At 42.7% G+C, this 26,460-nt stretch overlaps 1 long non-coding RNA gene across 1 annotated transcript; it reads left to right on the top strand.

Moving 5' to 3' along the window:
- Positions 1-2,642: 2,642 nt before the first annotated feature.
- Positions 2,643-24,873, top strand: LOC133046675 (uncharacterized). Its single transcript, XR_009690544.1, has 3 exons — positions 2,643-2,755; positions 3,334-3,412; positions 24,646-24,873. It is a non-coding gene; the product is annotated as an uncharacterized LOC133046675 (long non-coding RNA).
- The last annotated feature ends 1,587 nt before the right edge of the window (positions 24,874-26,460 follow it).

The raw sequence follows: 26,460 nt of genomic DNA, 5'->3' as shown, positions 1-26,460 counted from the left end.
GTACTGTTTTTCTGTAGTAAATATTTAGAGAATGTCCACAGTCTATTTCTTTTTTTCTAGAGGTGCGGGGCATGCCACATGGCATGTGGGATCCGGTTTCCTACCGGAGATCAAATCCACGCCCTCTGCATTGGAAGCACAGATTCTTAACCATTGGACCACCAGAGAAGTCCCTCCACTGTCTATTTCTAAAACTTAAGCCTGCTATTACCCTTTAGGCACATCATCTTCCAACCACACAGACTCCTGTAGTTTTTCCCCTTCCTTTCTCCACCCCTTCCTGCCTCCACCTTTTATTGAATGTGTTTCCTTTAATCTCAGCAGTCCTTTCCCCATATCTCTGCTGGACCCAAAACTGAATATCTTCAAGACCCATCTCAGTGCCCCTTCTCTGCAAAGATTCTCCTAAATCAGAGTAATTTTTTCCTCCTTGAACTTGATCTAGCACTTTATCTACATTTCTTACTTTTCACCTGGCATCATAATTATTTATGTATACTCTTCTATTAGGCTAAGAGAGTTTTTGGTGACCAAGTCTTTTATGAGCCATTTCCCCACTGTCCCAAAGAGCTTTGCACCTAGTAGGTGCTCAGTAATTGTCTTTGATTGACTGACTCACTGAACGAAGGAATGAAGAGGGTATGAGAGGGTGGCCAGTGGAGGAGAGGTGGGAAGTCTGGGTAGGGTCCCCGGGGCTTGGCTTTCCCTGAGTCTTTCTGTGGACTGAGCCTGCAGTGTTTATCCTGGGACTGCCAGCAAGGTCAGGAGAAAGAACACAGGCTCAGTAGCTGTGTGACCTTAGGAAAGTCTCTGCCTTCTTCCTCTTGTGCAAGTGATCTTACGTGCGTGGTCACTCAATCGTGGACTCCTTGCAACCCCATGGACTGTAGCCTGCCATATTCCTCTGTCCATGGGATTCTGGCCTCTTTTCAAGTCAGAATACTGGAGTGCGTTGCCATGCCCTTCTCCAGGGGATCTTCCCAACGCAGGGATCGAACCCATGTCTTCTGTGTCTCCCACATTGCAGATGGATTCTTTACCCTCTGAGCCCAAGTGACCTAATACCTACCTCAAAATTTTATTGTGAGGATAAATATATGATCAATACAGGAAAACAGTAGTATTCAATAAAGTCATTGACCACTTAGCCAAGTGAAAGTGACTTTTTTCTTAACTGCTTCTTTTAGGTGGGGTGGGGTGAGTGAGGCATTTGCCTTACTCCTCTTTGTAACAGAGACATCCTCACAAGAGTCCTACTAGATTATGACTTAGCACAGTGCCAGGCACACAGGGCAGTGGAATTTGTAGTCCATAGAGGTTTGATGAATGATGGATGAACACATGCATGATAATTGAGTCACTAGCCTCTGGAATCTAAAATCCTACTTCTAGAAACTGAAGGAATGTAAGCTGTTGCTGTTACGGTTGTTCAGGTTCAGGCAGACAAATTCTTTTCCTCTAAGTGGTTGATCCAGCCCTGTGACCCTCCAGGGCTTCTGGCTAGAAGCCGAGGGGAGGCTGTAGAGGCAGCGGTGGAAGAGAGGCTCAGCTTGTGCGAAAGGGCAGTCACCCTGTGCTTGACGGCTGAGCCGGAAAAGAAACAATGCTTTTTGTCCTTATCGGGTCTAGGGTGGGGAAGAGAAAGCCACAAGTCACTGAGTCTTGTGAATCAGTGCAGTGCCCAGAAAATGGACATTGGCCAAGGCTACACAGCTGTAGAGTTCTCTGTCCTGTAGATTGTCCAGGGAGGCTGAGCCCTGGTCAGCAGCAGAGAGGGCCCTCAGGCTGAGCAGTGGGGAAAGACAATGGCTGGGGAGGTGCCTGGGGATAGGGCAGAAGGAGTCCAAACTGGCCTTGACAACTTCCATGTGAAACAGGAGGGAAGGGTGCAGGGCACAACCTTTAAAAGAATATCCTAGCCATAGGACATTCCAAGAACTGGTTAGAATTCACTGGGTCCAAGATGGCGGAAGATTTGACTTCCAGTGGACCTTGCTGTTGTTTAGTCACTAAGTTCTGTCTGACTCTTTGCAACCCCAGAAACTGCAGGCTTCCCTCTCCCTCTCCTTCACTGTATCCTAGAATTTGCTCAAATTCTTGTCCATTGAGTCAGTGATGCTATCCAACTATCTCATCCCTTCTCCTCCTGCCCGCAATTTTTCCCAGCATCAGGGTCTTTTCCAATGAGTCAGCTCTTCACATCAGGTGGCCAAAGTGTTAGAGCTTCAGCTTCAGCATCAGTCCTTCCAATGAATATTCAGGGTTGATTTCCTTTAGGATTGACTGGTTTGATCTCCATGCTGTCCAAGGGACTCTCAAAAGTCTTCTCCGGCACCACAACTCAAAAGCATCAATTCATCAAAGAAAGCACTCAGCCTTCTTTATGGTCCAGCTCTCACGTCCATGATCTTGAGCCTTTTTATATCCTCATTGTAATATATTAGCATCTGAATGACCCACCCACAGGTGACATTCCTGAGCTAACCATAAAAAGCAAAAAGGTGGGTGGTGGCCCAATTCTGCAAATCCCCACCCCTTCCCCCAAAATAGCTGGACTACTCCTCCCACTCATTAGCCTATGAAATTACCCACCTTTATAAAAACTGACAACCCCATACCCTGGTACCTCTCGCCCACACTCTGTGGAGTCTTTCTCTCTAAATAAATCCACTTCTTACCTATCATTTAGTCTCTCACTGCATTCTTTCTGTGATGAGACATCAAGAACCTGAGCTTTGTTAAGTCCTGAGACCAGGTGAGTGATTGTATTTAGAAGATCATGGGTTCAAGTCCCAGTCTGGGTTCCGTGGTTTCACATGCACCCAGTTCCCCCTGTGAGATGGGCCGAGTTTGGAACACATCACAGAAGGTTCTGGGACCAGCGGCACAGAAGGCTGATGAGGGTCTCCTTCCTGTAATCTGAGACTAGTGCATGGGATGTGGCATGTGTGGGTGCACCCTGAAGCGAAACCTGTCTTGCTGCTGTCCAGAGGTCACTGATCTGCTGGTCAGAGGACCCTTGTGAAACCGTACAGCTCACACTGGGTCTCAAACCCAGTCACACCTCAGATGGGACTTGAACCCAGCCAAAACTCAGACTGGGACTTGAATTCCCGGGCTGGGACTCAAACCCACTGTTTTTTAACTGAAATTGCACTCCTGGTTTCAGGACTTAAAGAACGGGAGTTTTGTTTCGTGTTGGAGTCTCTCCTATGGACCAGATTTTTTTTTCTAAAGTGGCTTCTTCCAGGCTTATTTTTAAAATCTAATTATAGAGTATATGAACACTGTATATACAGTTATTTTACAGTTTTTTTTATAAATGATTTGCAGAAAAAGCCCTATGATCAAGACCAAAAAATATGCTTTCCCTTCTCTCCAGACCTGTTCCAGGTACTGCTGAAAAGATAAGGTAAGCTTTGCTTCATTTTTCTGTAAAGGATGTCATGTTGTTCCTATTTCAGTAAGTCAAACTTTTGTTTTAGAGACAATTTTAAAAGAAATTGAAAAATAGCAAGAAATTCCTTGTAATGTTACAGTGAAAACTAATGCAACTTTTGTGCCCCATCTTTTTCTTCTACATATCTTGCAAATTTGAAATCATAGTATCTGTGTGATTTTGTAGCCTTTTCATTTAGCATGCTCTCATAAGCATTGTTTGTAAAATTTTTAGCAAGAAATGTCAATGCTTAAAATTGTTCTTTTCCAGACTCTTACTGTTTCCAAAATGATAAAAGAATAACTAGAGTGACTAGATATTAACTAAATGTATTCACAGTTATTATCAGGAATGTATTCAGTACTGTATGCCAGGTTTTGTTTTAGGAGGTATCAGTGAACAAAATAGACAAGGACCCCAGTCTTCACAGAGCTTACTTTCTAAAGGTGAAAGACAGAAAATAGGCAAAATAAATAAGAAAATTAGATAGTGCATTAGATAAATAGTTTGTGAGAAGGACACATGTACTATTAAAAAAGGTAAAGCTGGAAAGGAGGAGAGGGAGGGCTGGAGCTGCCAGGAAATACATAACATTTAAAGGGGGACTTTTGGGTGAAGATTTGAAGGTTACAAGAGTGAACCAAGAGGCTAACTTGGGGTAAAAATGTTCCAGGCCTCTGCTAGAAAATACAAAGTTTCAGAGGTGTGGGAACATGTAAAAGGCTGGTCTGACTGCAGTAAAGTGAGCAAAGTGTAAAGAAGATGACAGCAGAGATGGTGGGACCAGATTGTATACAACTTCATAGGTCCTACAAGGACTTTGAGTCTGACTCTAAACAGGGAGTCTACAGCCATACCGCCCCGAACGCGCCGGATCTCGTCTGGCCTCAGAAGCTAAGCAGGGGTGGGACCTGGTTAGTACTTTTGGAGGCTTCCGTGGTAGCTCAGACAGTAAAGAATCTGCTTGCAGTGCAAGAGACCTGGGTTTGATCCCTGGGTCAGGAAGGTCCTCTGGAGAAGGGAATAGTTACCCACTCTAGTACTCTTGCCTGGAGAATTCCATGGACAAAAGCAGGCTACAGTCCATGGGGTCGCAAAGAGTCTGACACGACTGAGCAACTAACACTTTCACTTTTCACTGAACTGGGAAGTACTGGAGGGTTTGGGGCAGAAGAATATCATAATATGACCTTTATAAACTTAGTTAAAATAGGCTTTTCCTGGGTTCTATGTTAAGATTAGACTTGGAGGGACTTCCCTGGTGGCGTAGTGGATAAGAATCCACCTGCCGATGCAGGGGACGTGGGTTCGATCCCCGATCAAGGAAGATCCCACATGCTGCGGAGCAACTAAACCCCTGCACCACAACCCGTGAGCCCGAGCTCTAGAACCCGCAAGCCGCAACTACTAAGCTCACGTACCTAGAGCCTGTGCTCCGCAACAAGAGAAGCTACTGCAGTAAGAAGCCGGCACCCCACATCTAGAGCAAGCCCGTGTGCAGCAATGAGGACCCAGCACAGCAAAAATAAAATTAAAAAAAATTTTTTAAAGTAGACTTGGGGATAAAAAAACAAAAAAGAATAGGCTTGAGGAGAATAAAAATGAAAGCAGGGACACCAAGAAGCTATTTCATTAGTCCAGGTAAGAGGTGACAGAGACATGAACCAGTGTGGTTATAGTGAAGGTAGTGAGAAGTGGTCGGATTCCAGGTGTATCTTGAAGGAAGGGCTGATGTAATTTGCTAATGGGTGACTCTAAGGGCCCTGACCTGAACAGGTAGCAGTGTGGAGTTGCCATTACCTGAGACAGAGAAAACCTGGGAAAAAGCAGGTTTAGGGAGGGAGATGAAGAGTTCAGTGTGGGTCATGTGAGGCTTAAGATATCTATTAGATGTCCAAGAGGACTAGTCCATCAGGCAGCTGGGTATTGAAATGTAGAGATCAGAGGAGAGGAAGGAGCTCAAGATGTAAATTTGGAAGGAATCCAATGGTATTTAAAGCAAAGGTAGCGAGTGTAGCAGAAGAGATGAATGATTCTGGCCTAAGGCACAAGGTTCAGAGGTCAGAGAAATGCATTCATTCATTTAACCTTCACAACAAAACCCTCTGAGGAAATGACTATGATTGTCACTATTTTGTTTTTGTTTTTAGTCGCTCAGTTGCATCCGAAACTTTTGTGGCCCCATGGACTGTAGCCCACTAGGCTCCTCTGTCCATGGGATTTCCCAGGCAAGAATACTGGAGTGGGTTGCCATTTCCTTCTCCAGGGGATCTTCCCAACCCAGGGATTGAACCTCAACTTCTGTGTCTCCTGCATTGTAGGTAGATTCTTTACCGCTGAGCCACCAAGGAAGCCCTGTCATCATTTTACAAGTGATGAGATTCAGGCATAAAGAGATGAAACAACTTGGCAAAAGTCACATAGGCAATAAGCAGCAGTACTGGGATTTGAACCAGCCAGTCTGGTTCTAAGTACCATGCACTTAACCTCTAGGTTATGTGGGTGGGTTCTAGTCACGAGCACTGGTGGAGAAACTGAGCCTTGGGCTAACTAATTTGCTAATTGGTGACAGAGCTGGGATAGGAAATCTCTCGCTGACTCTCTGCTTTGAGAGATCTCTGCTTTTTTAAAATCATTCTGCCATGGTGGTGATTTAGTCGCTACGTCGTGTGTGATTCTTGCAACTCCGTGGACTGTAACCCACCGGGCTCCTCTGTCCATGGGACTTCCCAGGCAGGAATACTGGAATGGGTTGTCATTTCCTCCCCCAGGGAATCTTCCCAACCCAGGAATCAAACCAGGGTCTCCTGCATTGCAGGCAGATTCTTCACTGATGGAGCTGCAAGGCAAGCCCCAACATCTCTCAAGTTAAAGCCCTTAAACAACCGGGCTTTCCTCCTCTCACACAAACATTTTTTGACTTGTTACTGTGATTGGAAAAATGGGATGCCAGGTCTAGCTGCCAAGGCAGCCTCGGACCCTTCGACCCTTCCCCTCCCCTCTCTCCCAATCAGGAAGCCCATGGTTGGATATGGTTCCAATTTCCTGAAGCTCGGGTCTTAAGGTGATTCCTACATAATGGTTCTGTGTGGCTATTAGCAAGTTGCTTCCCTTCCCAGCCTCAGTTTCCTCTTCAGTAAAACAAGAGGATTGGGTCAGGACAGTTGTTCCCAAGCTGGTTCCATACCTGATTCATCCACCTGGGGACTGTTCAGAGTCTGTATTACCCACAACAGACCTATTGAATCAGACTCTGCTGGGGCGAGGCCCAGCCAGGAACTTGATGGTTCTGACACAGCTCTGGTTAGGACACCCTGGGTGAGATGATCTTGAAGGCCTCTTCTCAGCTCTGTGCGCTGATCTTGGACTGAGCTTCTCTGATGTCTCTCAGGCCCAGAGCAAGGTGGACTTCTGAGTAGAGGTCAAGAACTTGAGTTCTCATGCTCATCAAGCCCATAATTCAGCTCAAACAGTACCTCCCTCTGGACCCCAGTTTCCCCAACAGCAAGAATAGTTTATTGAGGGTGGGGCATAGGATTGCCCCAGAGTCATTCACCCAGCAAGTGAATTCACCCAGCAAGTTGAGCACCTACTGGACTCTCTACCAAGCTCTACAATTTGCTGGGTCGGAGTCTAAATCACATGGAAGGGTAATATCACAAGAGGTGAGGGTGGGAGGGTGGCTGCTGCCAGGCAACTGGTCCCACTTACCTAGACTTCCAGGCACGGATGCCATACATCTTATTTTAGCATAAGAGTGATGGTCCCCTCTCCCTAGACCCTCTTCCTGACCCTGGAAGCTCCATCTGGTCTCCACAGCAACAAGCAAGCCTGCCGGACTCTAGGAGGGAAGAATATGCAAAACTGGCCAAATAAAAAAATCATTAGCTTTTCTAGAGAATCACAGTAACAGATTCTAAAATATTAGATTAAATAATCCCATTCCAAATAGCACAACCACAAACTCAGTGATTAGCGTGTGGGCCCCAGCACCATAGCAGCATCACTCCAGAGCTTGCTAGAAAAGCAGAATCCTAGGCTCTGCCCCGGGCCTGCTGACTCAGAGTCTGCTTTTCAAGATTCCCAGGTGATGGTATGCACATCAGAGTTTGAGAAGCACTAAACTAAAAATAAAATCGCCTCAGAAAACCCCCTGACAAGAAATGTGTGCGAGACCAGCGTGAAGACAAGCACGTGACTTCCCTGACAGACAGCACGTAGCACATTCCTGGATGGGGCGACTCAGTGGTGTGAAGACGTCTGTTTTTACCACCGCAGAACGTGTCAAAGAGATTTGTGAAGTTCATCTGAAAGAATAAAGGGCCAAGAATAGCTTTTTTTTTTTTTTTTTTTTAAGAAAATAAAAATAATGAGATGAGATTTGCCCTGTCAGAGAGAAATGGGTGATAAGTAAGAATTCGGGTTCCGGAGGAAGCAGACCAGGCATTGAATCCGGCTCTACCACTTCCTTGAGTTTCCTTCCTTGAGCAAACTTCAGGAGATAGCGGAGGACAGAGAAGCCTGGCATGCTGCAGTCTAAGAGGTCGCAAAGGGTCAGACACAACTTAGTGACTGAGCAACAGCGACTATTACCACTTCCTGGATGTGTCCCTGTTGTGGCATGGTGTCCCGCCAAAATTCACATGTTGAAGCCTTAACCCGCAATGTGACTGTACCCAGAAAGAGATCTGTCTGTCTCTCTCTCTCCATGCCTGAGAACGAAGGAGAGGTCACGAGAGAGCGCAGCAAGAAGCAGGGCATCAGCAAGCCAGGGGGAGAGTCCTCACCAGAAACCAAACTCCATCAGAACCTGGATCTTAGACTCTCCAGTTTCAAGAACTGTGGGAAAATTAATTTCTGTTGCTTAAGCCACACAAACTGCAGTGCTTTGTTGTAGCAGCCTGAATGGACTAATATAGTCACCTTTGGAAAGATTTCTAACATCCTGTAGCCTCAATGTCCTTATCCAGGAGAGTGGGGAGAAGAATACCATTTAGAGTATTGTTTTTTTTTTTTTAACTTTTTATTTTATATTGGAGCTTCCCAGGTGTCACGGTGGTAAAGAATTTGCCTGCCAACGCAGGAGACACAAGAGACATGAGTGTGATCCGTGGGTCTGAAAGATATCCTGGAGGAGGAAATGGCAGCCCACTACAGTATGCTTGCCTGGGAAATCCCTTGGACAGAGGAGCCTGGTGGGCTGCAGTCCATGGGGTTGCACAGAGTCTGGCATGACTGAGCACACAAGTAGCCAATTCACAATGCTGTGACAGTGTCAGGTGGGCAGCAAAGGGACTCAGGCATCCATTCTCCACAAACTTATAATATTGAGTATCAGCTGGAGGCAAAGCACTTAGCACAATGCTTAGCCCCAACAGCTGTTCAATGAACAAGCACAATGGTAACAACTGTGCCACTGGAGCAAGAATTCAGAGAAAGGCCAGTGGAACAGAATAGACAACTAAAAAACATCCCTCAGTATTTATATAAGCTCTGGGAGTGAGAAGAAGTATTATATTTTTATTAACTGTTGTTTCATTCCCCCATGCAGTATAGGTATAGCACATGCTAGATGCTAAAAATATTTGTTGACTGCCTGAACTAGAATTTAGCACATACTAAAGGAGGACTTATATTAATATTAATGGTAAAAGAAATGGAATGATAGATCATATCATTACAGTTTATAAAGAAGCTTTCAAACCATGACCCACAGTAAGAAATATGTGAGACATCTCAGGCAAGTAAATACACTCATAAATATAAATTCATAATTAAAACAACAGATCATAAAGCTATATTTATCCCTATTATGTCAGATGGACTCTGATCTGTTCTATCCTATCCCATTCTACTCCTAGTCTATCCTATTAGAAAGAAAATTCTTGTCCCTACCCAGTAAGCTGACCTCACAATACTTATGAAGAGCCATCAACAGTCTGAAGAATACTACCTTGTAAGATTAATTTCCAATTTGAAAAAGGAAAAGAAATTATAGCTAAATAATATAAAGTTTTGAACTGAGAAAGATCTTGAGAATTAAAAAATGATGGGATAGGGACTTCCCTGGTGGTCCGGAGGCTAAGACTCCAATCTCCCAATGCATGGGGCCCAGGTTGGATCCTTGGTCAGGGAACTAGATCCCACATGCCACAACTAAGACCCAGTGCAGCCAAATATATACATAAATATTAAAATAAAAAAAGATATAATAAGGGCTTCCCTGGTGGCTCAGGGGAAAGAATCCACCTGCCAATGCAGAGACATGGGTTCAACCCATGGGTCAGAAAGATCCCACATGTATCGGAGCAACTAAGCCCGTGCACCACAGCTATTGAGCCTGTGCCCCAGAGCCCATGCCCTGCAACAAGAGAAGTCCCTGCAAAGAGAAGCTCGTGTACTCTGATGAAGAGTAGCCCCTGCTTACTGCAACTACAGAAAAGCCCGTGCCACAACAAAGAACCATCACAGCCAAAAATAAATTAATTAATAAAAAAAAAGAAAAATTATATAATGAATTTACAGTAGGCCCTTGTTGGTTATCCATTTTAAATATAGCAGTGTGTGCTTGACAATCCCAAACTCCCTAACTCTCCCTCCCCTCGCCCTGAGCAACCATAAATTTGTTCTCTGAGTCTTTGAATCTCTTTCTGTTTTGAAAGTAAGTTCATTTGTACTATTTCTTCTTAGATTTCACATATAAGGGATGTCATAATATATTTCTCCTTCTCTCACAGTAAACTTTTTAAAAAAAAAAAAAAAAAGAAATAATGGGGGAAATGTCACAGCTGCTGCTGCTGCTAAGTCGCTTCAGTCCTGTCCGACTCTGTGCGACCCCATAGATGGCAGCCCACCAGGCTCCCCCATCCCTGGGATTCTCAAGGCAAGAACACTGGAATGGGTTGCCATTTCCTTCTCCAATGTGTGAAAGTGAAAAGTGAAAGTGAAGTCACTCAGTCATGTCTCACTCGTAGCGACCCCATGGATCGCAGCCTACCAGGCTCCTCCGTCCATGGGATTTTCCAGGCAAGGGTACTGGAGTGGGGTGTCATTGTCTTCTCCGAAATGTCACAGAGGCACATGTTAACAGGTTTGGCTATTTAAGCCTTTTAAAACATCCGTCAGAGGGTTTTAGTGGGGAAGAGGCAGCTGTGGCTGAAACAAGACATGTCTGTGTTGGGGAGGGGAAGAGGACACTTAATCTTGACACTTTCTTCTTCCTCAAACTCAGCTGCCTCTGAGCATCACCAAGGCATTTGGATTCGGCCTCTGTCTGTGGCCTTATCTCCCTCCCCGCAGCCTCATCTTACTCCCGCCACCATTGTCTCACCTGAGCTGCCGCCTCCACCTCCTAACTGGTCTCCCCACTTCCACTCTGCACCCCACAATCCTTTCTCCTCACAGCAGCGAGAGTGAGACTTTTAAAGTGTAAGTGAAGTCTCTCCCTTCTTAATACTCTTTCTGTACAATCCAAATTCTTGCATGTGGCCTGGCCACTGCCCACCTCCCGCCTCATCCTCAGACGCTCCCCCTTCTCCTCCCTCCACACTCCCCTCTTGACTCTGGCCTGTCCTCGGTTGCATCTGAACTCAGCACTCTTCCCTCTCCTCCCTTCTCCCCTGGCTTCTCATTCCCCGTTCCTCAGCCTGGGTCACCGGCACCCAAGCCCAAGCAGCTCCCTCTCTCATAGTGTTTTTCCTCCCTAATGTATAAATATTTGCTATCTGTTTTCTCCTTTCTTTCCTGCTCACCTCCCCTGAATGGTCTAAGTTCCTTGAGAGCAGGGAACTCCCAGTCTTCTTGTCTACAGCAGCTTTGGTACACAGCACTGTGTCCAGCCTGTAGTAAATGGTCAATAAACAGTCACTGAGTGAGGGCATGCTAAGACAGGAGCAAGGGGGACTCCAGCTTTGCTCCTGCACTTTAGAGGCCCCTGCTGTGGCCCTCCCATGCTCTGCCCTTCCCTACAGGAAGCAGAGAATATGTGTCCACCAGGCTTTTCCCCTCAAGTCCATGTACCTGGGATCCTAGAATTCCTTTCGCAGTGCCCCTCACCCGCTTCCACGGCCTTCAAGGGCCTCTTTCCTGGGTCCATCACCCCAAGGACAGGTTGGCTCATCTATGTGTGCATCCCTAGGCCTGAAAAGTGGCCAATAGTGACTGAAGTTTGGGTGTGTAGTAGAACCTAGATGTGCTGGTTGAGGTGGCCGCAAGCATGCCCCCGAGACCCTGTTCAGGATGGGTCGGAGGTGTGGGGTTAGAAGGGGGAGAGGCCAGCCCTGCCTGCACCTCCACATTCTGGAAAGAAACTCTAAGGAGTCCAGGAATTCTAAATTAGAGCCAGGACCTCCTGGTTGTTCTGAAGGTATATTTCTCAAGGTAGGAGGATAGACTATATGTATGTACATACATATTTAAATGTATTTTATTGACATATAGTTCATTTACAATGTTGTTTCTGCTATATAGCAAAGTGATCCACACATACACACACAGATATAAATATATATATATATACTTTTATTTATTTATTTTTAATGGAAGGATAATTGCTTTATAGTATTGTGTTGGTTTCTGCCAAACATCAGCATGAATCAGCCATAGGTATACATTATTCTTTTTCATGTTCTTTTCCATTATGGTTTATCACAGGATATTGAATATAGTTCCCTGTGCTATACACTAGGACCTTGTTGTTTATTCATTCTATATATAATAGTTTGCATCTACTAACCTCAAACTTCCAAACCATCACTCCCCATCCCCCATCCCTTGTCAATCACGTTTGTTCTCTTTGTCTGTGAGTCTGTTTCTGTTTCATAGATAAGTTCATTTTTGTCATATTTTAGATTCTACATGTAAGTGATACCATATGGTGTTTGTCTCTCTTTCTGACTTTCTTCACTTAGTGTGATAATCTCTAGGCACAGAGGATAGACTATATTTTATCTAATAAGTCTCTTAGCTTGACTTATGACTTCTACTTATTTATTTAATTTTCTTTTCAAATGATAATTTTATTTTTTAATTGAAGTATAGTTAATTTACAATGTTTTATTAGTTTCAAGTATACAGAAAAGTGATTCAGTTATATATATAAAACTGAATATATATTTGAATATATATAAAACTGAGTATATATATATATGTATATATATAAAACTGAATATATGTATTTATATATATATATAACTGAATCACTTTTCTGTACACTTGAAACTAATAAAACATGTAAATTAACTATACTTCAATTAAAAAAATAAAAAAGAAAATTATCAAAAGAAAATTAAATAAATAAGTAAAAGTATACATATATGTGTGTGTGTGTGTGTGTGTGTGTGTGTGTGTGTGTATATGTAAAACCGAAAAGTGAAAAGTGTTAGACACTCAGTTGTGTCTGACTCTTTGCACCCCATGGACTGTAGCCTGCCAGGCTCCTCTGTCCATGAGATTCTCCAGGAAAGTATACTGGAGTGTGTAGCCATTCCCTTCTCCAGGGGATTTTCCCAACCCAAGGATCAAACCCAGGTCTCCAGCATTGCAGGCAGATTCTTTGCTGTCTGAGCCACCAGGAAAGCCCCATATATAAAACTAAATATATATATATATATATATATATATATATATATTAATAACCATACATATATAACTATATATATAAGAATATGTAAAAAAATATGTATTATTCTTTTTGAGATTCTTTTCCATTATAGGTTAATACACAATATTGAATACAGTTCAGTTCCCTGTATTGACTTATAGCTTTTTTTTTTTTTTTAATTATAGCTTTTAAATATTAGATATATGGTCTATGGACATCCATTTGCACTCTTGCCCTGGGCCTGGCTGGGTGAGGCACAGGCGTGGCTGAACGAATGGACAACAACTTCTTGGGGCTGAGCTCTCCTTCCTGTGGATAGGGAGTGGGGACACACACACTCTGGGAGTTGGAGCTCCATTGAAACTTGACTCTCAAATCTCTGATGCCTTGATAGGAGGGGAGGAAATGAAAAACTGTCGTTTCAAAGCTGATGTTAATCCATTTTCACTCTAGGGAAACCGCTTAAGGGGACTTTTAGTTATGCAAATATAGCGCAGAACTACTCCTCTGAAAAGGAGATGCCTCTGGCCCAGTGGTCCAGTGGTCCAATGGCCCAGGAGAGCCACTTCTGGTCAGATAATGGCGATGGCCTTTGTTGTAGGCAGAAAGGCATCTCTTCAGATTCTATTTCCAAAAAAAATTTTTTTTTATATAAAGTGTAAAGTATACAATAATATTAAATGAACAGTCATGTGTCAGATATTATGATAAGCACTTTACATTGATTATCTCATTCAGTTTTCATGATACCCAAAATTATCATCTTCATTCTACAAATAGGGAAGCTGAGGTTAATAGAGTTTGAGTAACTAGTGCAGAGGTCATGCAATTAAGCAAGTGCAAAGCTGGGATTTGAACCTTCATCTGACTCCAGAGACAGAACCACCTCTATCAGCCTCTGGAATTGTTAATAATCCTCTCCTGTGGAATGCCCAGACTAGAATGGTGTCCTCAAGACTGACTCAGACAAGCAGAGCAAGAGAAGCCATCGTTTTCTATGAGGCGAATGCCAACTGGAGTCATCCTTCTGACTTCTAAACTTGTCTCTTGACCCAAGACGGAGAGGGTGGAACCACTTTACAACCAGGGCACAAAGATGCAACAGGCAGGAAGCGACCAAGGCCCTTTCCCACTCTGGGGCAGGCCAGGAAGAGCTGAGCCCCACCCAGGTGATCAAGCCAAGTTCAGAAGGGTGATGTTGAGGACAGCTTCAAGGTGATGCTGATAGGGATAGAGTGTCTCCCAGAAGTAGAGGGTCCCCTGGACAGGGGCCAGTGGCCAGAGTGACTGCTGGGGTGATCCATTTCAGCAAGTCGAAGGAAATCTGAAAATACTTCCCACAAGCAGCCTGAAGCCACCTCCTAGACAGAGCTGCCCCCTTGATGCAGACTGGGGACTGGGCACTGTATTGGAGACCTGCCGGTCCAAAAGAGAGGGGTGGATGTCCTTATCCTTTTGGGTGTGGAGGCCTGTAGGACTCAAGAGAACTTTTGTTTGTAGATTTAGCATTTTTTACTTTAAGCTTACAAACCACATTGTTAGCAGAGCACAGATGCCGCCTGCCTCCTCCACTCGATTTGCATTTTTTGGGAATCCAGGTTGGAGGTTGAGCAAAGAAATTGTAATAACTCCATCCTCTCCCACCCCTCCTCCAAGAAAAAAACCCTGCCTGTTTGTTGCAGCTCAATGGTTGCACTTTTATCGATACTTCTTAACATTATGCTGTAAGCTGTTGGTTCATATTTAGCTTGTGGTTGACCTAAACCACCAGATCTTTTTCATACAAACTGCTGTGAGGCCAGTTTTTCCCAGCCAAAGCTTCTAGTACACGTGCAACTGATCAAAAATAAAGTAAAATGTAAATGCAGGGCATTTCACTTTTTAATTTTTATTTGATTCTGGTCTGCTGAACTACTGTAAATATTTTACTCTGTCACCTTTTATAATAATCCCTTTGCAGCTTTGTATCATCTGCAAAACTGATGAGCATCAGTTACTTTGTAGTTAGTGAAAATTAATTACAAAACATTCATTAATAATTAATGAAAATGAAAAATAGGGCAAGACAGAGCCTTGTGGCATAGCATGACATTGGGGGTTCTCATAGTGTGTCTGCAAATCCTGGAGTTCCCTGGGACTCTTTCAGAGGATCTGTGAGATCAAAACTGTTTTCATAATAATGCTTAAATGTCTTTATCCCTCTCATTCTATCGTGAACAAATCTTGAATTTTCCAGAGGTTAGATGACATGTGATATTGCTCTAGACTAAGCAGAAGTAGTTATGAGAATCCAGCTGTCTTCCATGAGCCAGATGTTAAAAAGATTCGCAAAACTGTAGAACAAAACCACTCTTTTTTCACTATTTTTTTTTCTTTTTGGAACATATAACCATTTTAAATTAAAAGTTTATGTAATATAAAATAGAGAAACAACAAGGACCTACTACATAGTACAGGGAACTATGTTCAACATTTTGTAATAACCTATAATGGAAAAGAATCTGAAAAAGAATATGTATATATGTATATAAATATGTATAAAATATATGTATATAAATATATATATAATGTGTATATATGTGTATATATGTGTGTGTTTATTGTGTGTGTATATATATATATATATAAATTGAGTCACTTTGATATACATCTGAAACTAACACAACATTGTAAATCAACTATACTTCAATAAAAAAAAATCAAGTCTTGCAGAGCCTGTCTTCTGCAATGAGAGAAGCCACCACAAATGAGAAGCCCACACACCACAACTAGAGAAAGTCTGTGTATAGCAACAAAGACCCAGCACAGCCAAAAAAAGTCTAAAAAAATTGTTTAAAGCTTACATAACATACAATAGATTTATTATTACTTTAAAAGCAATTAATAAAATATTTAATGTATTTTATTAATTTTAATTTCCAATACAATAATTTTCTATTAAGAGATATAATCCACATAAATGAAAGTTCTGAGGGTCCTCAATACTTTTAAGTGTTAAGGGATCCTAAGGCTACAAAGCTCAAGAATCACAATGTTAGAGATATCCCTCCAGGCTGATAGCAAGCCCCTACTCTGTGAGTTGCCATAAGTACTGTGAAGATTTGCAGAATTTCCCTAGCACTTTTCTTCTAAGGCAGAGGCAGTGTAGTCAGGCAGACACTGAGGATTACAGAGACTGGGCTCTAATTCTGGCTGTGTCACTAACCAGCTGTGTGATCCTGGGTGCTGTGCTGAGTCACTCAGTCGTGTCCAACTCTTTGCAACCCCATGGACTGTAGCCCACCAGGCTTCTCTGTCCATGGGGATTCCACGCAAGAATACTGGAGTGGGTTGCCCTCCCCCAGGAGGTCTTGGATCTTCCCAACCCAGGGATCAAACTCAGGTCTCCTGAATTGCAGGTGGATTCTTTACCATCTGAGCCACCAGGGAAGCCCATGATCCTGGGTAAATCCCCTCATTTCTCTAGATAATTGTTTCCACATTTGTAAAATGAGGAGCTTTATGGGATTGACCTTTAGGGTCAATTTTTTAAAAACTAAAGCACTTCAGGGGGAAGGAGGAAGGGACAGGTATTTATTCTTCATTTTACCAATAAGGAAGTTAAGGTCAAAGATGTTAATGAGAAAGAAATGCTCAAGGACATGTCTTGAGCTGGTATCAGATTCAGGATTGAAGTTGACGTCCTTGTCTTCTGGGCTAAGACTTGATGCATTCAATTGGTAATATTAATAATAATAGTATTTGCATGTATATAGCATTAAAAATAAATTCATATTCTGAAACAACTCCAAATTTCTAAAAGTTGGACAGACAGAAAGAACTTTATAATTTTCGTGACTATGGGAGCCAGCTTCTGAGGTGGCCTGCAATAATCCTTTCTTCTGGTATCTGTGGGCTTGGGAGTCTCCACCCACATTCAATAGGGCTGAATATTGGCCAGTAAACTGAAGCAATCGGGTGTGTCATAAAAGACATGGCAGCTTCCACCTTGCTCTTTCTTAGATTGCTCTAGGGAAAGCCAACCCCAGTGTTCTGAGGACACATGAGCATCCCTTTGGAGAGTCACATGTGATGAAGAACTGAGTCATCCTGCCAACAAGGAGCACCAACTTGCATTCATGTGGAATGCAAAGGAGGTCACAGGTCTTTGGAGACTAGAAAATGACAAAGGCTGAGGAGTAAGTCAAGCCCTAGGATAGAGCAATGAAGGTATACTGCTGGACCTGTCAACTAAAAGAAAACTGCATTGGATGGTCTCTTCTAAAACATATGGAGTAAAAAGCACTAGTCAAATCAATAGCAAACTAAGTACCATGGGATACGTTGATTTGCTTTAGCGAAGAAATCATACTGAGAATAGCAGTTGTGACTGAGTCATCAAGTTTGGATAATCCATTGTCATTCTCCAAGTTCCATCAGTCTTTGGAGAGACAAACAGGTGATCTGAACGGGGCATATGGTAGGAATAAATACCTCTGTATCTGTCAAGACCTTGTTGGTGACAGTGATCTCTTTAGTCCTTCCAGGAATGCAGTACTGTTTTTGGTATACTAGTTTAGGAAATGGACACAGTTCTAGTGACTCCACTAAGCCTTTTCTTTTCTTTTTTTTTTTTAGCCTTTTCTTTCTAAAAAATATGTATTTATTTGGCTGAGCTAGGTCTCAGTTGTGGCACATGGGATCTTTAGGTGAGCATGTAGGATCTAGTTCCCTGACCAGGGATGGAACCTGGGCCCCTTGAATTGCAAGCAGGGAGTCTTAGCCACTTGACTTCTTCTGTCATGATAGCCTTTACTTCCTGGGTCAAGGGAGTGTCTACCCATTGCTGACTTTATCTTCTCAGATACCTGCTGAGTATATCTAAACTGCAGTATACATCCATCTATGTATTCTGGAACTGAGGAAAAATAATGGGATGGTTTCTGGGAACCACTGGGCTTGTTGTGATATGAAGCTAAGCCAAAACTCTGAAGATATCTGACTTTCCTAAGCCCCTACTTTGACTGAACCACAGTGGCATTTTGAGTCTCTAGGGATTAGTATCAGTTCAGAGCCAATGTTCAGTAATCCCCTAGAAGTCTGGTTATCTCCCCTTCCTAATGCACAGTTGCCATGGTAAATGGCTGCAGGTCCCTTCAGGAGAAAGGGTTGGTAGAAGATTTACAGTGTGACTGGCAATAGAGCAGGGTCCTTCCTCAAGGGGTCCCAGTCTTCCCTTCATTCCAGGAAGTTGGTACCGGCTCCAATCTAAGAACTGGTTGAAGAGCTCTTGCTCTATTGTTAGAAGTCAGATTTCTAATCACCACAACTAGAGTGTTTCACTCACACTAACCAAGTAAAACTCCTGTCCCAGGGATGCTCTGATCAGTTAGCCACGGCCAGGGCTCTGTAGGCCAAGCCACTTGGATGACTCTTCAGGCTCTCCTGCCCATTAAAGTGACTACTCTAACTTGTCTAGGTTACTAAATGCCTCCACTTTGCTTCTGACACCTGAGAGCTTGCCATTCCTATTGAGTTAATTCAGGAAACCCGTTTTGATGACTGTTCCCCTGCCTGCCTTTAGAGAAAGCCACTGCAGTGCTCTTCAAGATGCTGGTGTTCTAACCAATGTCTGTCTCAAAACCCTGGTGAAGGGAGTATCTTCTCTATCCAACCAGGAAGACTATACATTGGTTTTATGTTATCAACCTACTCTGGTGTTCAGAATACTTTTCTCCTCAATATTGGAATTTCTGACATCTCAGCTTCCTTCAGTGAAAGCTCTTTTTGGATGTAATCAAACTATTAGAGCTATTTCCAGCCAACATGAGCAAATACATTAAACCCAGGATCTCTGTTTAGTGTACTCACGTCAACACATTCAGCCCAATCCACAATAAATATTCCTTCCATCCTGACCCAACACCTTTAGGATCCATCCTCACACATTTTCTCTGGGTTTCTGTCCATATACATTGGCATCAGAGGGGGTCTGGATGAAAGGTAAAGAGTAGCGTTTGTACTATTCTTGTAACTTTCAGTAAGGGTGAAATTCTGTCAAAACAAAAAGCGAAACAATATATGAACTGACAAACTTTCAATATTCTTTTGGTGTGTCATGGGTCACGCTGGGGCCTGCTGTCTCTTGAATCAGGTCACAGATCCAATAGAGGTGGTGGGGTTAAGTTTCTAAGAGGATGAGTTGCCTGCAAGGCAATGACTTCTGGGGACATCATTACAGGTTCTTCAGGTAAAGGAAGAATAACTTCATTTTTACTGCCCAGGGAGGGTCGGCAGAACTTAGAGGTTAAGGACTTCTTAGTTTCCTCAGAATCTGTCCATGTGTCCCCATCCTAAGATGGGGTCTCATTCCTTCCCAGTCATAAGACCCTGCTTGGTTATGAATTCAATTTGTATGGAAATTCAGTTCCCTGCCAAGTAAAAATTGAGGGCTTGGTTATCAGAAATCTTGACCCTGAGGCTACAAGAGATAAAGGTTTCCTCCATGGCAGTTAGAGAAAGTTTTTGGTCCCTTTCCCAGATTTTGGACTGGGAATTTAAAGGCCTAGGTTCATTATTTTCTTTCTCTGAACTCTCCAGCACACTTAGAAGCAACCAAGAAAGCTCACTGTGTGTACTAAAATGTCCTAGGACTGCAAATATTTGGTTACTCTAAGGTTTGCCTTCCACAGGCATTTATCACAGTGAACATTATCTACAAGTGGGAATTAAGTCACTGCTTTGCCACTGAATGCCTTGGAACACTTTCCCACTGGCAATAATCATTAATGTGTTTAAATTTCATTAGATTAGAAAACCAATTCCAGATTCCCATCCTTAAGAATCTATTTCCCTGAGACCACAGTCAGAACCAGTAAGTGTATCAGTCAGGAAAACTTAACCACTGTGAATTATGAAATAAGAAGTTTACTACGGGAGGGACTTCCCTGTTTAGTCAATGGCTAAGATTCTGTGCTCCCAATACAGGGGGTCCTGGGTTTGATCACTGGTTGGAAACTAGATCCCACATGCTGCAATTAAAGATCCTGAGTGCCACAAGTCAGAACCTGCATGCTATAACAAAGATCATAGATTCCCTGTGCTGCAAATAAGACCCAGCATGGCCAAATATTAAATATTAACAAAAGGCACCTCAGCCAATCACAGTGCAAGAGTGTTAATAAAAGTGCAGTTTTCTATGGGTTAGAGCTTACACAGTTTTGGAAAGAGCTGGAGAAGGGAAGGATCAACAGAGAAGTCAGGATCAGGAAAGGAGTCATGAATATGGGAAACCCAGCACATCCAGCAGACACGGGACACTGACGGGAACGCTCATGAAAACTGCCACCTCTGCGGGCCTACCAGCAAGTGTCTGGAGGTGGGCCCAGGGCCACTGTTGGTCAGCAGGGCCAACAATCGGGAAGCATTGCAGGACTCTAAGAAGCACAGAAGGGGACAACAGAGGATGAGATGGTTGGATGGCATCACTGACTCAATGGACATGAATTTGAGCAAACTCCAGGAGATGATGAATGACAGGTAAGCCTGGCGTGCTGCCATCCATGGGGTTGCAAAGCATCGGACATGATGTAGAGACTAAACAACAACAACAAAGGAGAGCAAAGCAAGAACAGGCTTGAGCTCATTTTTAATGCTTGTTTCCAACAGTCACCACATCAAACCACAAAGATCTTCAGAGAATCATACTTGCTGCTTCATTTCTGCCCTCTGAATCTCATGCCCTTCCCTCATTTGACTAATTCTAACCTGAAACCATCCAGGGAACAGGATTCTGGCAAACATAGCTCCAGCTGAACCGAGTTCTCACAATACAAAGCACTGAAGTACTGTGCAATGTGTGAGCCTGGACTGAGAAAAACAACCCATAACAGACATTCTGGGGGACTCCTCTTGTGGTCCAGTGGTTAAGAATCTGCTTGCCAATGCAGGGGACATGGATTGGATCCCTGGTCCAACTCCAGGAAGATTCCACATACCTTGGGGGAACTAAGCCCACTCGCTACAACTACTGAAGCCCACACATGCTAGAGCCCGTGCCCCGCAATAGGAGAAGCTGCCGCAATGAGAAGCCCATGCATTGCAACTGGAGAGTAGCCCCCGCTTGCCACAACTAGAGAAAGTTCAGGTGCAGCAGCAAAGACCCAGAGCAGCCAAAACTAAAATAAAAAAGGCATTTTGGGGATATTGGAATGGTTTCTATATAGACTAGCTATTAGATGATTAACAGGGACTAATGGGTGTTTTTCTGGCTGTGATGTGCCACTTGTGGGGGTTTTAGTTTCCCGACCAGGAATTGAACCTGGGGTTGTGGCAGTGAAAGTCCAGAATTCTAATCACTAGACCACCAGGGAACTCCCATGAAAGAGATTATGTTAATTTTTATGCTTGATCATGGCACCGTGGTTATGTAAGAGAATGTTATTATTAGGAGCTAGGTGCTTAAATATTTAGGGGTGAAGTTTCCAATGGTTTAGCATTTATTTATTTTTATTACTTATTAAGTGACTATGGTAGACTGTTAATCATTGCTGAATCTAGGTGGTGGGTCTGCAGATGTTTCAATTTTTCTGTGTGTTTGAAATTTTTAATAATTAAAATATTAAGGAAAAGAAAAGACTGCTGTGTTTATTACTTCCTCTGGAAACCTTTCCTGCCCATCTCCCCTCTTCTCCTCCAAGGTAGCTATGTTGTTTCTTTTACTCTGCAAGCACCCCAGATGTAGCATTGAAACATTTATCACATTGTATTTCACTTTCTTGTTTTCTCATCTCTCTCTGCCTCTAAACTTTGAAGTCTTTAAAGGACACAGGTGGGACTTCCCCGGTGGTCCGATGGCTAAGACTCTGCACCCCCAGTGCGGGGGGCCTGGGTTCCATCCCTGGTCAGGGAACTAGATCCCACATGCTGCAGCTAAAGATCCTACATGCCACAGCTAAGACCAGGTGCAGCCAAATAAATAAATATTTTAAAAAGTAAAAGACACCTGTGTCTCTGGTCTTTAACTCTTCTAATGTTTCTTCCTGTTTCTGGCACAGAGTAGGTACTCCCTTAATCTTCATTCAGTCAAGAACAGAAGAAAATCTAATTGAGGAATTCTTTCAGGGATACCATCAAATTAGGGTTCAAGTGAATCTAAGGAAAGCAAGGTTTTGAGTTTAAGATTTTTTGTTTCAAATTACAAAAGTAATACATGCAAATAAAAAAATAAGTAGTGAAGTGAAAATGAAATTATTGTTTCATTCCTGTTTTATATATATACTCCAACCCAGGAGTCAAGAGTTTAAAATGTATCCTTCCAGAACTATTTCTATGCAATTATAAACACACACCCCCCCCCAAATGTTGTTTGGTAACTTACTTTTTTCTTTAACTTGATGACCCACATCCTTGTATTGATAGATCTACATCATTCTTTACACAGGCTACATTGTAATTCATTGTATTCATATATACTTACTTATATAACAACCACAAGAGCATGTAGACAGAGGAACAGTTTCTACATGAAACCAGTTCCATCGACCAGGGGTCCCCAAACTCCAGGATCTAGTGCCTGATGATCTGAGGTAGAGCTGAGGTAATAATAATAGAAATAAAATGCACAATAAATGTTATGCCCTTGAATCATCCTGAAACCATCCCCTTCTCCCTGGTTCCTGGAAAAATTGTCTTCCAAGGAACCAGTCTGTAAAGTGCCAAAAAATTTGAGGACGGCTGCCCTACAAAATGGGATTTGGTAACTCCAGTAATCAAAGGAGTAAGAAGAGCTCAAGGTTGAACTGTGGGTTCAGAGGCAGGGTAAACTGGCTAGGAAGGGACTTTACCAGAGTCTCAGCTTACAGAAAGACTTGGCCTTTTCAAGGAATAAAAGAGAGAGCAAGATGATAATGATCAGGGTAGGAAACCGAACTGAGCCAACTGACACATGTGTGACCATGTGAGCCCCTCATCTGCATCCGCTGACACCTTCCCAGTAAATTAACACAGCCCTTCGCAAACTCCGCACAGCCACCAGGGGACAAGAGAAAGTGGCCAGTGTATGGGCCTGGTTCATCTTGGAGGAGAAAGTCCCCCAGGTTTCCCAATGACAACAGAAAGTTACCCAAACAAGTGTTGATGAAATCCTACCAGAAGGCTGCTTCGTGGGCCTTTCTGATCTCATCAGTTGGGCCCCTCCGCTGCTTTCGCTTTCCCTACTGGTTCCTCACGCACAAAAACAAGCTTGTTTTGTCCTGTAGTTCTCCCTCCTCTTTAAGGGTCCTCATGCTCTCTAACTACCCAATCTTATCTCCCTGTAAATTTCTAATGCCCACCTTGTGTTCCGCTTAGACTGTTACAGTGTCAACAAAAAGATGCTGGAATGCACTGAGACTGTTAAAATGTGTTGTACCATCTTGGTGGTGTTGATCTAAACCAAAGCACAGGATGCTCCCATTCACATCAATTTACCTACACTGCTATCTCATAAGTGTATGTTTTGGGTTCTTTCTGCTGCTAACAACAGGTATTCACATTCTCTCCAGCAAGAATGCTGACTTTCATTCAATAAAAAAAACATTTTTTTTTAATGTTTATTTATTTGGCTGAGACAGGTCTTAGTTGCAGCACTCAGGATCTTTGATTTTCATTGTGACATTCAGGATCTTTTCTTTTTTTAGTTGTGGCATGTGGGATCAGTTCCCTGACCAGGGATCAAACCCAGGCCCTTCCATTGGGAGCTCAGTGTTAGCCCTTGGACCATCAGGGAAGTCTCAAGAATGCTGACTTTTCAATACTAAATATTGGTAGCATTATCTCTCAATTTTTAAGATGATTCTTTTTTTTTGGGGCATTTGTTTTGTGTTAACCTTTTAGAGTGTCATTCAGTGTTTTCTGTTATCAAATGTCTGTATCAGGTAGAGATCATGTTAACAAGTTATTGAAATACATAATCTTGTCACAATATGTTGGTTTATGATAACAGTAAATATGCATTTATTATTACATTGCTTTTTTGTAGGAAGCCTCTGAAATGTTTAGTATAATCTCGTTACAGAGAAATTATTATTATTATGATCACTCACTGTTATTTAAAACATGTAAATAAAATGTTACAAAAAATACAGAAACGTTTATAACATCAAGAATTCCTGGGGATTTTTATTTCTTATTCCCAGATCCAGAAGGTTGTAAGTTGATAAATTTTGAAGCTGTTCATATCGTGAGGGGGTTCATAATACTGCTATATGTTGTCATATGTGTTTAAATTTTTCTGTAATAAAAAGTAAAACAAAACTGGATCATGCTACATTCCTGCCTAAATTTCAACGGCTTTCTAGTGCCTTTAGGACAAAAGCCAAAAGCTTTTAAAGCTTGCATAAATTTGACCCTTTCAGCTCTCTGGCCCCTACTCATCTCGTTTTCCCACTACTTTCCCGCAACGGTAGTCTTCTTTCAGTTCCTCAAACTTACCAAGTATTTTCCTGACTAAAGATCTTTGTCCATTGTGTTCACTCAGAACACTCTTCCTGGCCCTATTTCCCTGGTTAACTCCTACTTATCTTTAAACGTGAGCTCCTGGGATTCACTGGTGGCTCAGTGGTAAACAATCTGCCTGTCAATGCAGGAGACATGATCCATGGCTCACGGCACAGAGCAACTGAGTCCCCGCACCAAAGCGGCCGAGCCTGTGTTCTAGAGTCTCGGAGCCACAACGACTGAGGCCCACATGCCCCAGAGCCCGTGCTCTGCAACAAGGGAAGCCACCGCAACGAGAAGCCCACGCATCACAACGACAGAGCAGCCCCTGCTTGCCACAACTAGAGAAAAGCCCTCACAGCAACGAAGACCCAGCACAGCCAAAAGAAAATAATAAATAAATGAATAAATAAAATCTCTTGGAGGCTTTACTTGGAGCAACCTCCCCTACCCTGCACCACCAAGTCTAAATGAGGTCACCCTCTGATAATCTTACACAATTTCTTCATAGCACTCAACACACTTCGTGTTGAATATGTCTATTCATTACTTATTGTTTAAATGACAGTTTCCCTCAGTATGTAGTAAGAAGAGACAGTACATCTGTTTTTCTCACCCCTGTTTTGCCTGTACCTAGCATAATGCTTGGTACAAAATAGGCCTACAGAAAATATGAGTTTAAACAATCCCAATTGTGCAAGGGAGGTAGATATATAACATTTAGAAAATAAAGTAAAATTGTTCTTAATGAATATACAACAGCTCTCAGTGATCACTAAGTTTTTTGTATTGCTCACAAACATGTTCTAGAATCTCACCCAAGATCAACAATGAGCTTGCTTTTTGTTGTTTCTGGAGTCTGCCTTTCTTCCTAACAGCTTTAATTAAGCCTAAAATGGATCCTTCAAGGTTGACTGAGAAAAGAAAATAAGCATAGGAGACCTAAGAGACATGGCAAGCAACTGTAACGTGTGGACCTTGTTTGCCTACAATTTGACTGACTCTTGTCCCAAGATTTAGTTTGGGGTGCAAGTAAAAAAGGTGATTTTACTATAGATCTTACAGATTTTTAAAAGACAGCAATGAAATATGAAAAACCTTATTCCGATAAAAATTTGGCAACTTAGATGAGATGGAGACAAATTATAACAACTGACTCAAGAAGAAATAAAGTACTTGAATTGTCCTATACAAATATTTGAATTTGGAGTGAAAAAAAAAAAATCTTCCTTTAGGCCCAGATGGCTTCTTTGTTAATGGAATATTAGTAAATGGAATTCAGCAAGTAAAGAGGATAACACAGTATTTCCAAGTTTGGTTTGAAATCAAGTTTGGTTTGAAATCAATTAACTTAACTTACCGTGTTAATAAAACAAAGGAGAAAAGCCATATGGCTATCTCAATAGAGGCAGAAAAAAGCATTTGAACAAATTCAAAATTAATTTGTAACAATAGCCACAAAACACTCACCAAGTTTTGTTTTGTTTGTTTGTTTTTTTGACCAAAAAAACCGTGTATGTAGCCTGCTGCTACTGCTGCTAAGTCACTTCAGTTGTGTCCGACTCTGTGCGACCCCATCTCTGGGATTCTCCAGGCAAGAACACTGGAGTGGGTTGCCATTTCCTTCTCCAATGCATAAAAGTGAAAAGTGAAAGAGAAGTCGCTCAGTCATGGCCGACTCTTCGCGACCCCATGAACTGCAGCCTACCAGGCTCCTCTGTCCATGGGATTTTCCTGGCAAGAGTACTGGAGTGGGGTGCCATTGCCTTCTCCAGTATGTAGCCTAACTTTCATGTGATTTCACTGTGCACTGAACCTCCCTCTACAGCCAATCCTGAGGGAGCCAACACACAACCTTGAACAGATATTTGTGAGACAGGAGAGAAGGGGACAGGGTGTGACTTTTAAAAGAATGACATGGGGGGGGTGGGGGGTGTATGGGGTGGAACACTCGCATCATTTC

Source organism: Dama dama, chromosome 1 (assembly GCF_033118175.1).
Source record: "Dama dama isolate Ldn47 chromosome 1, ASM3311817v1, whole genome shotgun sequence".
Taxonomy (NCBI): domain Eukaryota; kingdom Metazoa; phylum Chordata; class Mammalia; order Artiodactyla; family Cervidae; genus Dama; species Dama dama.
The sequence above is the reverse complement of the archived record's forward strand: the minus strand, read 5'-3'. Positions and strand labels throughout refer to the sequence as shown.